The 18,260-nt window shown below is 42.9% G+C and overlaps 1 protein-coding gene across 3 annotated transcripts in view; it reads left to right on the top strand.

Moving 5' to 3' along the window:
• The window catches only part of SHISA9 (shisa family member 9), a 381,349-nt gene that overhangs the window by 30,880 nt on the left and 332,209 nt on the right, over positions 1–18,260 (top strand). The gene's annotated exons all lie outside the window — the stretch shown is intronic.

Below are 18,260 nucleotides of genomic sequence, written 5' to 3'. Positions count from 1 at the left end.
CTGCCATGATTGTGAGGCTTCCCCAGCCATGTGGAGCTGTGAGTCCATTAAACCTCTTTTTCTTTATAAATTACCCAGTCTCAGGTATGTCTTTATTAGCAGCATGAAAACAGACTAATACAAGTAATAACACTCATAGTTAGCATTTATGGGATATTTGCTGTATGATAGGTGTTTCAAATATATCTTATTTAATTTACTTTACAACTCTGCAAAGAGGGTAGGATTATCTAGATTTTTTTTTTTTTTTTTGAGATGGCGTCTTACTCTGTCACCCAGGCTGGAGTGCAGTGGTGCGATCTGGACTCACTGCAACCTCTACCGCCCAGGTTCAAGAGATTCTCCTGCCTCAGCCTCCTGAGTAGCTGGGATTACAGGTGAGCACCACCATGCCTGGCTAATTTTTGTATTTTTAGTAGAGATGGGGTTTTACCATGTTGGCCCGGCTGGTCTCAAGAACTCCTGACTTCAGGTGATCTGCCCATCTTGGCCTCCCAAAGTGCTGGGATTGCAGGTGTGAGCCACTGTTCCTGCCTGGATTATCTAGATCTTAAAGAGTAAAAGATACAGACTCTCCATCAAATATATAGCAGGGTCAGGATTATAATACAGTTTGGTCTGACTCTGAAGCCTGGGCTCTTTCTTCCATCCAGAGTAGGCAAGTAGGTTTCATTTTGGGTGTTGTCACTGATGACATGTTGTGGCTCCCTGCAGTGGAGTGTTGAAGATGATTTGGAGGCCATGTTCCAGCTCAGTGGGCATGAGTGCTGTGATTGATTAGCCATGTCTGCTGTGAGAAAAGAACAGGAGGATGGTGCTCGTGTGCTATCTATTTACTCACCTATTTCTGCTACAGATATAATACAAGTCCCTCAAAGGACTTATGATTTTGCAAATGAGGGGAGGTAAATATGATATAAAATGAGGGAATATAGACCAAATTGATGGACTGGGAAGGCCTAAAGTACATAGTGCCTAACATATGGTGTCTGGATATATAGTAGGTGATTAGCATATCTTTGTTTAATGAATGAATGAATACATGAATGAATAATTTGAAACATATAATAACCTTTTATTCTTCTACATTCTCTAAGCTATTTCCCTGCATCGAGTCAGACCACCATAAAACTGCATATCAGAACTGCATTCCTTTAGTTTTCTATAGGAATGCCAATTCAGAGTTGTCTTTGTTGTCTTTTTTTTTTTTTTTGAGATGGAGTCTCGCTCTGCCACCCAGGCTGGAGTGCAGTGGCTTGATCTTGGCTCACTGCAACCTCCACCTCCTGGGTTCAAGCAATTCTCCTGCTTCAGCCTCAGTCCCTGTAGCTGGGACTACAGACGCACGCCACTGTGCCTGGCTAATTTTCGTATTTTTAGTAGAGATGGGGTTTCTCCGTGTTGGCCAGGCTGGTCTGGATTCCTGACCTCAGGCGATCTGCCCTCCTTGGCCTCCCAAAGTGCTGGGATTACAGGTGTGAGCCACCATGACCAGCCCAGAATTGTCTTTTAATAGTATATCCTTGATTTAAAAATCATAGTTGATATAACAAAGGGAAACATAAAGAATGGTTCTGTCTTCTTGCAAATCTGCTATTGAAAATGGGGCACATTATATTGTGCCATATCCTTTATCTAGAGAATGACTTCCATAGTACACATTCATTCAGCAAATCTTTTTGTTGTGTTATCTAATTAGGCAGTGTGTTAATGAACCAAAAAACAAGCCAGGGTTCTGACCACGGGAGCCTATGTTATGGTGGGGGATGACTGTTCACACAGCCAGTAAATAAAACATTTAAGAGGGTGATAAGTATGGAGGAAAATGAGGAAGGTGGTGGGAGAAAAAATAACAAGGCTGGTGTCACTGAGAAAGTGATCATTAAGATGAGACCCAAGGATGGGAAGAACCAATCTAGTGAAGAGTGGGGGGAAAGGGCATTTAGCCAAAACAAAAAACAAAAAACTCTGCAGGATGTGCAAAGGCCCTGAGACAGGAAAGAAATTCATCATGCTTGTGGAAGTCCAGTGGGGCTGAAGTCTGGCAAGGGAGGGGATGAGATTATATAAATAAATGTAGGGAAATGCTATTCAGAAAAAGGAACAAAGTAAGATACTGATTATAGACTAGAGCTAGAATTCTGGAGCAACTGCTATGCGCTAGACAGTATGTTAGGTGTTTTATACATGTTCTATTGTGTGTCAATGCTTGACCTGACCATCCAATAATGCTTCCCAGTGGATGCTCCATTGAACACTAGTCCTTTGAAATGTTCTTCAAAATTAGAGTTCCTTGGCCAAATAAATTAAAGACTCCTAGAACATATGCAATAAAGCCATTTACATTTATGTTCATCCCAGTGTTTTTCAAACTGATATCTCCATTAAACACCTTTTTATGTAACAACTACTGATATATAGGGGAAATAATATTCTGAAGTGAGGGCTTTGAAGAAAGCTACTGGATTAATGTTTACCTGGCCCTCCTGAATCACTTTCTATGGTGGCAAATTCGTTATGTCTCAAGGCAATACATTCTGTTTTCAGGCAGGCTTCATTCATAGTGAGTTTGCCCTATGGACATTTCAAAGTTATCAGCCAAGCCCCTTTAAAATCGCCTACCAAAGGAAGTGAAAGCCAAAGCCATCAATAATTTTCTTTCCTCTCCTCTCCATACCCTCATCTCTCTCATCCTTCAAGGCTTAGGGTAAATAGTTTGTGTCAGGAAGTTTTGGTTACAAGCAACAAAAGTCAATTCTTCTTCAGACTTAAGCAAAAAGGGAAATCTTTTGAAGAATATGGGTTGGCTCATAGAACTGAAGGAACGTCTGGCGGTCCAAGTTTGGGATGTCAGGAACCGGGGCAGCTCCAACCATGGTCTTATCAGAGCTCTCCTGCTGATATGAATTATTCCAACAATTTTATCTCTCTTTGTGTCCATTCAAGTTTAAGATTCTTAAACTTGACGGTCTGATTGGTCCATATTGAGTCACATGCTCACCCCCTGGCTGGGAAGGACTGGGGCTTTGAGTGACAGTCTCACCAAGACTGCACATAGTGAGGAATAGGAAAGTCTCCACCATAAAATTGAGATGCTGGTCAGAAGAAGTAGGAAATGGATCATGAGTATTATTATTCAAAAAGGGAAACAAACAAACCTCTAAAGACCCAAACAAATTCCCTCTCCTGTCTGATCTCTTCTCTGCATTTATGTATGTCTTGGTATCTGTCCAAGTCATTTCCATCCCTTACAATTCTACCAACATCTAGATGCTGCTGATGATATTTCCTGCGTTATTTTCTTGCCCTGTGGCTTAGCTCCTGTGGTGCTCCTTATCTGTGGGCGTGTGTTTGCTTTTTGTCTCTAACTAGGCATAATAATGAAACCTATGGAATGTCTCCAGCAAAAATGGGCATATGTGATCATGGGAAGCTCATTCATGGGGAAGGAAAATCGAATAATTAGAAGGGACAGGTCGGGCCCAGGGGCTCATGCCGAGCCCTTTGGGAGGCCGAGGCAGGTGGATCACTTGAGCTCTGGGGTTCAAGATCAGCCTGGGCAACACAGTAAAACCTCATCTGTATAAAAAATACAAAAAGTAGCCAGGCATAGTGGCACGTGCCTGTGGTCCCAGCTACTTGGGAGGCTGAGATGGGAGGATTACTTGAGCCTGGGGAGGTTGAGGCTGCAGTAAGCAGAGATTGTGCCACTGTACTCCAGCCTTGGAAACAGAACAAGAGCCTGTCTCAAAAAAAAAAAAAAAAAAAAAAAGAAGGGACATATGAGATGGAGGATGTATTGAGGGGAAGGTGATGTGAGTGGACATGAGGGCCAGGAGGGAATGTGTTCTCAGAAGGCTACTGAGGCAGGTGGAAAGGAACTAGCCTTACTTGAACAGAGGAGCTGACTTCCAGAGTGAGGAGTGATGAAGCCGACTGACAAATGGAAGGCTTGGAAGTCCAGGTAAAGGAATTTAGAACGGAGTCTCTGGGAGTTCTTGAGTAGGTGCACCGCCTGACATCCCTTCGCTAGCAGGTGCTTTGTTGGGTTCTTGGGATGATGGATGAGAAAGGCCTTTAAGACAATTTGGGGAAGCTCTCCAGCAATCTCAAACACAGCTGCCACCACCTTACCCAGGAAGTCCTTGTTCCCACCCTTCCCCAAAGCCTTTTGAGGGTTGCTAGGAAACTGGGGATACTTGAGCAGTTGGGATCTGATTATAATAATTCTCTAGGTTTCCATGGTTGGAGTAGGAGCCAGGTTGGTCCAATGTCATATTCTCTTACCTTACTGTGGAGCACAGTGAGGCATAAGTGTCTTTAAGTTATGTGAACTCAACTCTGTGATCTCAGTTCAGGGATGGGAGAAGGGATGGAGGAGGGGAAGAAAGAGAGAGAGTGTAACATAAATAATGTGAGTATTTCTGTTCCCCATTCCACACAATGAGCATATGCTCAAAGTGAGATGGGAGACATGAGTCTGCTTTTGCTTCAGACAGACTCACTTCCCACGAGCTTCTCCAGAGTGTGATTCTAGCATTTAAAGATATGCATTTTTCATATAACTTGGCCCCTAAACACAAGCCAGTTACTTCATCTGGTGCTGAACCAGAGAAACAGCCATCATGGGTAATTTTGGCTGAATATGATTTTAGCTGCTCCCTCTGGTCTCAGATCTCTACACGAGACAAGACTCTACTGTTATTTTGTAAAACCCCTACTCAGTGCCTATGAATGATGCCATATGGCTCCTGCTTGTTTACAGATTTGTCTAAGCCCTTGAGGTAAATGGAATCCAACCATTGACACCCTTGACACACAGCACGGGCTGGCTAGAGGGCGGTGGGGTTTATGTATTTGTTCCTTACTCCAACACTGTCTTTTAAGATCACTATTGTAACCTGGAACACAGGATACCCCCCAGGTACCTTCACATACTTAGCTGATCCTCTTATGAACCACAGCTCCTTCCCCTGTGTTGTACAAGCCCACCTATGTGTATATTTGTTGAAATTTTAGGAATTGAGTTTTAGGAATTTCCCAGAAGGATGACTTGCTCAGGCCTCTAGGCAGTGTCTTATGTCTAGCAGTCTGTCCATGTACATATAGTACATTTTAAAAAATTAACGTATTTATCTGTTTGAATAGGTCAATATGTACATGGTAGAAAAGAAAGTGAAGCAATATTCAAGGACGTGAAGCAAACACTAAGTGCCCTCTCTCCTCCAGCACCCTAATTCTCGTCTCCAGAGTCAACCACTGTAATAAGTTTATTGTCTGTTCTCACAAAGATATTCTATGCATTTACTAACATTTCTGAACACTTCTGCACCTTGCTGATTTCACTTAATAGTGGGCACATTAGTCTGCTTGGGTTGGCCTAACAAAATAACACAGACTGGGTGGCTTAAACAACAGGAATTTATTTTCTCACAATTCTGGAGGGTAGACATACCAGACCAAGTCCATCAGGGACAGTTTTGGAGAGGGCTCCCTTCCTGGCTTGCAGACAGCCACCTTCTTGCTGTGTCCTCACATGGTGGAAAGAGAGAGAGCACTCTGGTGTTTCTTCCTCTTCTGATAAGGGGACCCACCCTGTGAGATTAGGACCCCATCCTTATGACTTCATTTGATCTTTGTCATCTTCTCACAGACCCCATCTTCAAATACAGAACCATTGGGGGTTAGGGCTTCCACATATGAATTTTGAGGGCACACAAACATTCAGTCCATAACAGTGGATACTGGATACTTTTTTTTGCTTTTGGTCTATTTAGACCTAGATATATCTTTTGCCCTTTTGCTGTGAGCTGAGCCTGGAGGATTGGTACCAGCTGTGATTTTATAAGGTGAGGCAGCTGGAATCCAGAGAGGTAAATGGAATCCAACCATTGAAACCCTTGAGGAGCATACAGAGATCTTGGCCAGTGGCCACCAATCTCTCCTTGATGAACTGATGCTGTACTTGTAGAATGGATTGTGATTCTTATGAGGACATGGCTGTCCTCAAAGCTTAGTGTAAGAGGGAAAGCCTTGGTTAGGTGTTGGGGTCCATCCCAAGAAGGGGAAGAATAAAGATATGCTTGTTCCAATCTGTGTATTTTCAGATGGGTCAGTTCTTCATCTTCCAGAAGCTGCAGCCTGGGGAATTGAGACCGTAGTGGGGCTATCAATGACTTCCTGCAAGTCTCCCTGGAATACCTCTCTCCTTTCTTGCTAGACAAGTCTTACACATTTTGAGAACTCAAGGCAAAGCTCAGCTCCTTATAATCGATCTATCTGTTTCTTCCACCCCCATGACTCTTTCTTAGTGATGTGCTCAATTCTGTTGTCTCCAAGTCAGCTTACATTTATTGACTCCTAGGGGCTAATTCTCTCTCTATCTCTTTTTTTTTTTTTTTTTTGAGATGGAGTTTCACTCTTGTTGCCCAGGCTGGAGTGCAATGGTGTGATCTTGGCTTCCTGCAACCTTTGCCTCCCAGGTTCAAGTGATTCTCCTGTCTCAGCCTCCTGAGTAGCTGGGATTACCCTCACCTGCCACCACACCCAGCTAATTTTTTTTTGTATTTTTAGTAGAGAGGGGGTTTCACCATGTTGGCCAGGCTAGTCTTGAACTCCTGACCTCAGGTGATCTACCCATCTCAGCCTCCCAAAGGGTTGGAATTACAGGTGTGAGCCACCGTACCTGGCCTCTAGGGGCTAATTCTCATTCTGCCTTTTGACTTTCCATGCCATGTTGCCTTTGACTTTGATTTTTGTGGTGTATCTTAATTTTCCTAGGAGTCTGTAGTTTTCTCTCTAACTAGACTGAAAACACACTGAGGGCAGCAAATACTTCTAAGTGCTCCCTCCCATGTTGAGTATGTGCCATGTTCCAAGTAAGCATTGAGGGTGGATATTCATTGAGTTAGTACATTCAGATGATGTTTTGGGGGAAAAACTCCATCAAGAAGTAGTTTCATCTCTCCTCTCCTCTCCTCTCTTCTCCTCTCCTTTTCTTTCCTTCTGATGGAGTCTCCCTCTGTCACCCAGGCTGGAGTGCAGTGGCACGATCTTGGCTCACTGCAGCTTCTGTCTTCCAAGTTCAAGCGATTCTCCTGCCTCAGCCTCCTGAGTAGCTGGGATCACAGGTGCTCACCACCACGCCTGGCTAATTTTTGTGTTTTTAGTAGAGATGGGGTTTCACCATGTTGGCCAAGCCGGTCTCAAACTCCTGACCTCAGGCAATCCACCCATCTTGGCCTCCCAAAGTGCTGGAATTATAGGAGTGAGTCACTGCGCCTGGCCAGGAAGTAGTTTCTTTTGAATATCCCTGATTGGCCCATACTTTTCCTCCCAGAGGTTTGTTGTTGGTGAAATACAACCCTTGTGTGCACTGGTCACAAGCCCTTTTCATTGTACTTTGAATGGAATCCTGCAGTTGACTATGAGAATGAGCATGGACCATAGTTCTCATGTATGATTTAAGTCAACCCCATGGGAAATTTATACTTAGGGAGGTTGTCACTTGTCCAAGTGGCTATGTTGGGATTTGAATCCCTAGATCTGTCTGTGTTTTTTTTCCACTCCATCAACTTTTCCCAACCTTCCTCCTTCCCCATCACCTGCCTCTCCCTGTCTATTGTGCTATTCGATGAAACATCACAAAGAGGATAGATGTGATTCAGCATCTGGCATATACCTGCTGTAGATGCTGTAGAACAGATTCTCTGCAAGTGCTTGTTAATGTAAGTTCTCTCTGCAGAACCTCATTCTCTTGAGACAGCAATGCTGAGAAAGCAAATCTGGGACTGGGGCTGTGATATATTCAAATTTGACAGCCTCACCCTCCTCCTAGGTGATTCTGATGTCAGTGGTCCTGAGGCCATATTTTCAGGAATACTGTCTTAAAAGTCATTATTATCCAGCCAACGAATTCTTACTCTGTAGGCAACTAAAGGTTGACCCTTCCCAAGGGTCATATTTTAATGGTGTGTTTCACTTTTAACCCTGCTGGGGAGGAGAGAATTTTTGATTGGATGATCTTGAGGGGCAGAGGGTTCTTCTGCCCGCTTGTGGTTCCATCATGGTCACTTTCCAAGGTCCGAGGCAGAGGCCAGAGCGGGGGCTTGGGGGCCCATCTTGCCATTGTTAGATACAGTTAGTTTCCCTCTTCAAACAGCTTATCCAGTTTCCCTGTTCTCTATACTATAATTCCAAATACCGCCTTGCCTTTGCTGCACCCCCACTTGTCTGAATATGCCTAGGCATGCCTGAACTTGCTACAACCCCAGTCCACATTCCTTTCCTTATTCGGGAATAGGTTACCTTCCTAGTCCCCCCATAAATGACCCCCCATCTCTCTCTTCTCATCTCACTATGTGCCTACCTTATCTAAGAAAGTTTAAATGTCTAGCCAATCAGGACTAGTTTAGACTGTGCGGTCCAACCCTAGCCAATAGGGGAAAGACACAGAGGCAGAAGCTGCATTAGAGAAAATAAAAACCCCTGCTTTCCTTTGTTCTGTGTGCTCTCACCATTGCTCCATATGCAAGATGCACCCTTCTGCAGAAGTAAATTTGTCTTGCTGAGAGATGCTTTGTCCTTTGTCTCAGTGCTATTTCTTCTTTGCGGCACTGAGCATTTGTTTCCAACATATGCATTCGAATCCATGGGTTCTGTCTCTTTCTAATGGTGTGACCTCGGGGGAGGTGCATTACTCCTCCTTCCTCTCTTAAAAAATGGTGGTGTTACTATCCAGTTACTTAGATCACTGTGTAGATGAAATGGAATAATGCATGTAAAACCCTTGGCACAGTTCCTAAGACAGGCAAAAGAAAGAAACAAAACAAGAAGAAACGAACAAAGCCAAACCCTGTCTTCCCTACTGTCACCAGTTATCATGTTTTGCTACCAACCTGGCTTCATCTGTGGCACTTGAGTGAGGCGCACAGTTGGAATGTACCTTTAGAAAAATGTTTAAAACTTTTTGGCCAGGTGCAGTGGCTTATTCCTGTAATCCCAGCACTTGGGGAGGCTGAGATAGGTGGATCACTTGAGGTCAGGAGTTAGAGACCAGCCTGGCCACCATGGTGAAACGCTGTCTCCACTAAAAATACAAGAAAATTATCCAGGTATGGTGTGTGCCTGTAATCCTAGCTACCTGGGAACCTAAGGCAGGAGAATTGCTTGAACCCAGGAGGCGGAGGCTTCAGTAAGCCAAGATCATGCCACTACTCTCCAGCCTGGGCAACAGAGTGAGATTCCATCTAAAAAAATAATTTAATTGTTATATTTTAATGTTTTTGGTATATAATAGTTGCATATATTTGTGGGGTACATGATATATTTTGATACAGTTTGATACAGGCATGCAATACATAATAATCACATCATGGAAAATGGGGGTATCCATCCCATCAAGCATTTATCATTTGTGTTACAAACAATCCAATTATACTCTTTCAGTTATTTTAAAATGTAAAATTAAAACTGTACAATTAAATTATTTTGTCATGCCTATAATCCTAGCACTCTGGGAGGCTGAGGCAGGCTCACCTGAGGTCAGTTCGAGACCAGCCTGACCAGCATGGTGAAACCCCATCTCTACTAAAAATACAAATTAGCCGGGCGTGGTGGCACAAGCCTGTAATCGCAGCTACTCGGGAGGCTGAGGCAGAAGAGTCACTTGAACCCGGGAGGTGGAGGTTGCAGTGAGCTGAGCTCGTGCCACTGGACTCCAGTCTTGGTGACAGAGCAAGACTCTGTCTCAAAAAAATTAAATAAACAAATAAGTCATTTTGATTATAGTCACCCTGTTGTGCTATCAAATACTAGGTCTTATTTAAAGCTTATCAAAGCATCACCACTCCAATGAAGGTTTGGGGGCACAGTGGCGGGTTTTGTTTTTGTTTCTGTTTGGCTTTGTAAGGACAGTTTACATGGAATAATCTGTTGCTTGGGCTGGAGCCATTTGGGACCCTCTGTGCAGTGACAGCCTGATGGTAACGTGAGATCCCAATAGCTTGAGTTAATCATGGAGACAGGAGGTAAAGAACAGGGATGCTGTGGAGGACAGTTCTTGACATCTGCAGGCACGGAGTTCTTGACATCTGCAGGCACCTCCGTGCAACCCTTCTCAGGCATGAAGGGCAGGAGGTTTCAATTCTCTTGTATTTCCCTCCTCGGGATGGGAGAGTGGAACCTTCAGAAGTTGGTACAAATGAGCTTGCATCTGAGAGAGAAAGGGCAGAAATGGGCTGAGAGTCAGTTGTGGCTGAAATATTTGGGGACCAGTTCCTGGAACATTGACACTTGCAGAGAGCCTCTGGATGCTGGCATACTCAGACCACATTGCCTTTCTTCCAACTGCACAGAATCAAATTGACCAACCATGGAAGCATGAGTCCCTCAGTGTTCATAACAGATGCTCTGAACAGCAGCCTTATACATCCCATTACTGAATTCGCTGCAAAGTGTCAGTTAATGAAGACAGCATCCTCCATATCTTCCAATAGTTCCTTGTATAACGCCTATTGTGCTTTGAGAAATAAGTGCTAGAAATAAAGCTTTGCTGTTCCTAAGGAACTTGAGCATTCTTACTTCATGCTTAATGAGAACAATGTAGTTGACTGACTTTTCACTTTGTCTACCCAGAAGCGCACAGCCACATTTGAAACTGCATCCACCCTCATCTCCTGCTTTCTGTTTTCCATTTTGCTCTCCTCTTGGCATATGCCCTGTACTATGCCACAGTCTTTTAGGCTCAAGGGTCAGAAACCTAAAGCAAAGAAAAAGAGGAGTTTATTGGGACATGTATCTCACCTTTAGGCACACGTAGGTCTCAACAAATGTTCTCGGGGCTCTGACTTTATGGCTCTATCTCTAGATTTTGTGTGCCTTTCTTGGCTTAGTTTTCAGACAGGCTCTTTATCTGTGGTGGCAGGATGGTCACCAGCAGCTCCAAACCAGAATTGTCCTTAGAGCTCCAGGCTCCAGAGAAGGAGAGAGCACATTTCCCTACAGCTGTCGAAAACCCTTGGAAAGTCCATGATTGGGCTATGATAGGTCACATGCCCATTCCTGGAGCAATCACTGTGATGAGGGGAGGTGGTGCTCTGATTGGTTGGTCAGGGTTCAGGTTTCCACTGTTGGAGTGGGTGGGGTCAACTCCACCCAAATCTCACAGGTTGAAGAGAATTATAATGGAACAGGGTATGGGGGTGTGTGTGTGTGTGTGTGTGTGTGTGTGTGTGAGAGAGAGAGAGAGAGAGATCCTCAGGGGAGATCTTCAGAGAACAGAATAGAAAACAATGAGAAAACCTCTACCCACCCCTTATTCTAATTTATATTTCCCTGTTTTGAATGTATGATTGTTTATTTATATTTTACTTTGCTGCCTTAAATCCTTTGTGAAATGAGGTGGAATAAATAAATGATAAGATGTGTAAACTGCCTGAATAAACAAATGAATGCATCTCTCCTTACAGAAGGAGGGTAGGGTTGATTAGAGGTAACAGTCAGGAAACTGAGCATCAGATTGAGCTCTGGAATATGCTGGAGGTGGAAAGTTTGTCTCCTGTTGGCCATGGTGCACAGCTGACCTCCATTCTGTTCTGGGCATGCCTGTTAGAAAACACCCTGCCTCCATTTGTAGATGTTGATGAGGGGCTCATCTAATATAGATCCTATTTTACAGATTCATAACAAAAGTTAAGATGAAGACACTAGCTCAGGATTCACATCTTGAAATTCTTGACTTACTTGTTTATTGTCATTCTGCCTTTCCCCTCCATTTTTACATTATTTTACATTTTTAATAATGTATTTATTTTTCAACCCCAACACTATTGATATCTTGGGTCAGACAATTCTTTGTTGTGGGGCTGCTTGTGCATTGCAAGATGTTTAGTAGTGTTCCTGGCCTCTACCCACTAGATGCCAATAGTCCTCGCTTCCCACCCAGTTATGATAACCAAATATGTCTCTAGTCATTGTTGAGGGGTGAAATTGTCTTGGTTGAAAACCACTGTTGTATTAGAATATGACTTCCGAGAGAAGAGGAATCTTGTGTGACTTGGTCACTGTTTAATTTCTCAGCCTAGTACAATGTCTGGCACCTAGGAGATGCTCAATAAATCTTCATTGACTAAGGGAATTAATTTGCTTTGAACTCTTATTTCTAGGCTGTCTTGACCTCCAAGCAGCAACATTTCTTTCTAGAAGAACTAAAATTCAAAGTTTATGTCATCACCCTCTCTCAGGTACTTGACAGTCAGTCAATACATGCTAGCATCTGGCATTATTACGATGATGATTGTTTCTTCCGGGAAGATTGCTAAGCCCAAAGCCATGGATTATTCTGCTTTTTTTGTTGACCTTGCACGTTTGAACTAAAAGTCACTGGTGTATCTTGAACCTGCAGGGAGAGACTGGATTGAAATAGCTGGAGAATGGGATGTTGGCAGCAGGCACAGAGGTTTGAAGGACTTTGGGAAGGTAGTGCTCCATAAAATGACCCTGCCATTGGGTTCTTGGAGCCTAAGTTCTCTAGCTAGAAAGCAGCTGTGGAACTTAAATGTTCCTTTTGCGGAATAGTACTGTACCCTCCACACCTCCTTAAGACTGTTTGGAAAAACGTAGGAATTTTTTTCAGTATCTGTATCCTGTGGAGCTGCCTTGGTTTGACTTTCCTACAAGCAGATGCTGAGACAAGGATATGAGGACAAATAGTTTATTTGAGAGGTGATCCCAGGAAACACTGTTAGGTGAGCATAAGTGAGATAAGGAAACCCATCAAGGGTGTATCATCCAGTTACAACCATGGGCAGCTGGAGTTCAGTCCTGCTGGAGAACTCTGGGGGAGCAAGAAGAACATGCCCCAGCATCATTGCAATTGAAGAGCAAGGAAGCTGGGGGGCTTCTCCACCAAATTCTAGCTCACCATTGCTTGAGGGCTGCTTCCAGGGGCATTGACTCTCTAGTACTTCTGGTTGTCTTGGGTGAGAACCACGTGTGTTTTTTAGCCAGAGCAAAGTTACCAGGCAGAGAGCCCCAGGTGTTTGCAGCTGGCACTCTTGAGTGTGGAGGTGAGTGTTGAAGGATCACTATAGGGAAATGACAGTGTCTGATACAGGACATCTGGTGGGCAGGGGCTGAATATCTCACAGCACATACGGCAGCCCCTCACAGGTAAGAATTATCCACTCTGAATGCCAATAGACATGCCTTTGAGAAACATGATGAATGGGAATGGATATTTCGTTTGGATTCCTGGAAGAGAGAACTCTGTTTTATTTTTATTTATAAAATCAATAAGTGTTATTTTTCCTGGTTATAAATGTAATAGGTACTCCTTGAAGAAAATGTGAAAAGTACAGGAAAAAAATCCTTAAAGGAGACACATTTTAGTGCATTTCTTTCTTATTCTTTGTAAAGTCTGTAGAAATAATGGTTACAAAAACAAGTTCTGGATTCAAATTCAGAGTCCACCACTTACTAGCTATGTGGCCTTGAACAATTTAGTTCACGTCCCTGGGCCTTAGTTTTCCCAACTGGAAAATTGGAATGATAATATCTTAAAGGGTTGTTTTGGGATTTAAATGAGATGATATATGTAGAGTACTTGGCTTATAATAAGCACTCATTAAGTATGGTATATACAAACTCATCTCCTTTTAAGAATGAGAATATGGCCAGGCGTGGTGGCTCACATGTCCTGGCTCCCCCAGAGCAAGGAAATGAGCACTTTGGGAGGCTGAGACAGGGGGATCACTTGAGGACAGGAGTTTGAGACCAGCCTGGCCAACGTGGCGAAACCCTACTAAAAATACAAAAATTAGCTGCATGTGGTGGTGCACACCTGTAATCCCAGTTACTTGAGAGGCTGAAGCATGAGAACTGCTTGAACCTGGGAGGGGGAGGTTGTCAAATGAGTTGGCTAGCCTGTTTTCCCAGCACCATTTATTGAATAGTACATCCTTTCCCCATTGATTGTTTTTGTCAGGTTTGTCAAAGTTCAGATGGTTGTAGATGTGTGGTGTTATTTCTGAGGTCTCTGTTGTTTTCCATTGGTCTATATATCTATTTTGGTACCAGTACCATGCTGTTTTGGTTACTGTAGCCCTGTAGTATAGTTTGTAGTCAGGTAGTGTGATGCCTCCAGCTTTGTTCTTTTTGCTTAGGATTGTCTTGGCTATAGAATCTCATAGTCTTATTGGGAAAGATACAACTTGAAAGCATAAGGGAACCAAGAAAAAAGACAATACCAGCATGGAGCTAGATTGTGTTTCCTAGAAGCAAAGCTTGAGTCAAGGATTTGGGAGCATTTAATTTATTGAGGAGATTCTCTTAGAAGGAGGACAGCAAGGAAGGAAGGTAGGGCAGGGGAACAGAGCCAAGCAAGGAGATAGTCTTGGTTGAAGACAAGCTGCAGCTTGATAACAGAGATAGTTCTGGAACATGGATTGTAACACCAAGTTGGTCCTGATTTGAGGCAAGTGGCTGATGTTTTGAACTTTTGTGTCAGTCAGTCCCTGGCTCTGGCTGTCCCTCTGGCTGGAGGTTAGGGGCCGAGTAACTTCCTAGAAGAGACATTCTCAATAGCCATGGTGGAGAAGGGGACAGCCGTGAGCCATTAGCCGCCAACATTCTCAACAGCTGGCAAAGGGCATTTGAGCAGGGCACTGCATGGCCATTGCAGTTCTCTAGGGTAGGAGGCAGCAACTACAGCCCATGGTGGAATTCCTGCTTGCCCCCGTTATTGTAAATAAAATTTTACTAGAACACAGACATGCTTATTTTTTCACGTATTGTCCATGGCTTTTTGTGCTGCAATAGCAGAGTTGAGTCGTTGTGACAGTGACTGTATGGCCTTCAAAGCCTAACACATTCACTCTCTGGCCTTTTAAGAAAAGGTTTCCCAGCATTTGGTCTAGGGGAATAAGAGAAAGAAGAGGGGTTCAGTGTAATCTGGGTGGTCCCAAGGTAGGTGTTACTCTTACTCTGGGATGTGGGGAAATGGCAAGGTTTGGGTTAGAGGTGAGAAATCTGGAAGACCTTCAAGGACTAGTGGGTTAATGCAGGTACAAGAGAAGCAAGTATGCCTGGAAAAAGGTATATGACTGTAGCAAACAAGCGTGATACGGTACAGATCCTTCTCTCCAAGGACCATGTGGATATCTGGGACAGTAGCTTGTTTAAGTGAAGAAATCCACTTAAGGCTCATTTCCAGGGAAGAATTCCATTTAGAAACCCTTAATCAGGGGAGTGCATGGTCTGGGGTGTGCTAAACGCAAATGCATTCAAACGTAATTATTTGGAGCAGCTATAAACAAGTCTGGTCACTTAAGATAAAGATGTAAAGCACACACTTTGCCTTCATCAGAGCAGCAAAAGGAGAAAAGGATATCTCAGTCCTCGATGTTGGTGAATACTTAGCAGGAATTCATTCAGCATGGGGAGACATCACGTGGTGGCTAACAGGGACATCGGGACAGCAGCTCTTGAAATCCATGGGCTATTTTTGTCAAAGGAGAATTCAGTTTTAAATATTCGATGCCTTTAGGATAACTCATCTATCACTGGGCCAATTTAAGTCTCATTAATCACACGAAGGAAAGAACTCCCTGCCCCTTGAAGGTATCAGTGTATAGCTGTGAAATGGAGGCCTGGTTCCTCTGAGAAATAGAGCACAAATGGTATAATTTTGCAAAGATGGGAGCAAGAGTGATCCCCCTGAGTAGTGACCGTTCCTTGACTCAAAATTGCCAGTTGTGGGTTCTGTTGCCAAACCTGGGGCCACCTGAATCAACAGGGTTTAGAAGATCATGATGGGAATCTGTGGATCGCATTTGAGAAAGCATAGGGTTGGATAAACACCATAGCCTTTGGGGCTAGGTAGCCTCCATTTATTGTTTTCCCCAGTAAGAACAGACTGTGTACTAGGCAATGTGTGCCAAACCAATTGTGTGCCAGGATTTGTGTTTAAGGTGCTTAGTTTAATCTTTATCATGCCTCTATGATATCTATGTCATTAGCCCTTTTACATATCCGAAAATTGAAGTTTAGAGATGTTTACTCATTTGCTCAGGGTCATAGAACTTGAAAGTGGCAGAGCTGGGATTTGAACCCTGGTTTGACTATTTCTAAACAAAACCAAGCTCTTGAACTATTATATGATACTGCACTCAAGGAGAGCCACTCTCATCAGTAAAGGAGGCCTTACTCACCCTGGAAAAACTGGAAAATACAGAATAGTAGAAAGTAGAAGAAAAACCAACAACCATTAATTCTAATTGCCCCAAGTAAGTTATTGACAACATTGTGGTGTATTTCTGTCTTTGTTTGAGCTGCAATAACGAAATACCATGACTGAGTAGCTCATACACAAAAGAAGTTTATTTCTCAGAGTTTGGAGACTGGGAAGTCCAAGATCAAGGTGCCGGCAGATTCAGGGTCTGGTGAGGGCCCGTTTCTCATACACGGTGACTTCTTGTGTCCTCACATCGTGGAAGGGAGAAACAAGCTCCCTAGAATCTGTCTTATACAGGCATTAATCCCATTCACAAGGGCTCCACCCTCATGAGCTAATCACGTCTGAAGGCCCTACTTCTTAATATCATCACTTTGGCGCATAGAATTTCAATGTATGAAGCTGGGGTGGGACACAGATATTCAGACCATAGCAATATCCTTCTAGGATTTAAAAAATGTTCATATCTGGAAAAACACATATTCACACCATGCATTTTTGTCTTATTTTCCCAATAAACCAACATTATGCCATAAGCATTTAAATATTATTATATACCTTTGTAATATAATTTCAAATAACCTCATAATATTTCACCATGTGGCTGGATATACTCATCTGTGTTAGTTTCCTTATCTTTAAAATATTGGTAATATTTCCCACTGCATGGCTGTGTGGTAGGATGAGATAATGGCAATTAAGTGTCTGGTGCATGATAGGTACTCAGTAGATATTTGTACCCTTCTCTCCCTATATTAAGAAAGTTCCCTAGGAGCAGAGCCTGAGACAGGAATTCTTATGCAAAGCATGTATTATGGGAGTACTAGCAGGAAAGGTCTGGAAGGGAGTGATGGCAGCGAGAGTGGGCAAGGAAGCAAGTGAGTCAAGAATGTGGTCTCCACTGGAGCCCAGCCACAGCCTGATTCCACGGGCAGCTCTGGAGCGTGAACTGCAGCACAGTCAGCCCCACTTTGAGGCAATGGGGTTGGCCTTTTATTTCTCCATGTCAGTAGTCATTGGCTGTGGACTGCCCCTTGAGGAGAGGGAGGTAAAACGTTTGGGTGAGGCACCTCCTATTCAACCAAGGGGTACACTTTAGAGCAGGCCTTTCCAAAATGTCAGCCCCTAGCCACATGTGGCTACAAAGCATGTGACATGTGGCTAGTCTGAATCAAGGTGCATTGTAAGTGGAAAATACACACCAGATTTTGAAGGCTTAGTTGAAAACATAGATGTCAACGTCATTAATAATTTTAAAAAATTGATTACATGTCTGATGTGATAATATTTTGAATATACTGGGTTAAATAAAACATATTACATATTAAAATTAATTTCACTTATTTTTTATATTATCTTTTTAATTGATGCATAATAATTGTACATATTTATGGGGTACTTATGATATTTCAAGACATGCATACAATGTGTAATAATCAAATAATAGTAATTAGGACATCCATCACCTCAAACATTTATTGTTTCTTTGTGTTTGGACCATTCCAAATTTTCTCTTCTAGCTATTTTGATATATGTAATAAATTGTTATTAATTATAGTTACCCTACTGTGCTATTGAACAGTAGAACTTACTCCTTCTATCTAGCTGCAGTTTTGTACCCATTAACCAACTTTTCCCCATTTCCACCTCCCCACTACTTGTCACAGCCTATGGTAAACACCATTCTATTCTCTAGCTCCTTGAGATAAACTTTTTTAGTTCCCACATATGGGTGAGAACATGCAATAATTTGTCTTTCTGTGCCTGACTTATTTCACTTAACATAATGTCTTCAGATTCCATCCATGTTGCTGCAAATGACAGGATTTCATTCTTTTTAATGGCTGAGTAATATTCCTCTGTGTATATATACCACATTTTCTCTATCCATTCTTTGATAGACATTTACATTGATTCCATATCTTGGCTATTGTGAATAATGCCACAATAAACAAGGGAGTGCATGTATCTCTTTGATATACTGGTATCTTTTCTTTTGCATATATACCCAGCAGTGGGATTCCCCTGG

The sequence above is a fragment of the Pongo abelii genome, chromosome 18 (genome assembly GCF_028885655.2).
Source record: "Pongo abelii isolate AG06213 chromosome 18, NHGRI_mPonAbe1-v2.0_pri, whole genome shotgun sequence".
NCBI lineage: Eukaryota > Metazoa > Chordata > Mammalia > Primates > Hominidae > Pongo > Pongo abelii.
Note: the sequence above shows the minus strand (reverse complement) of the source record. Positions and strands in the feature narration are given on the sequence as shown.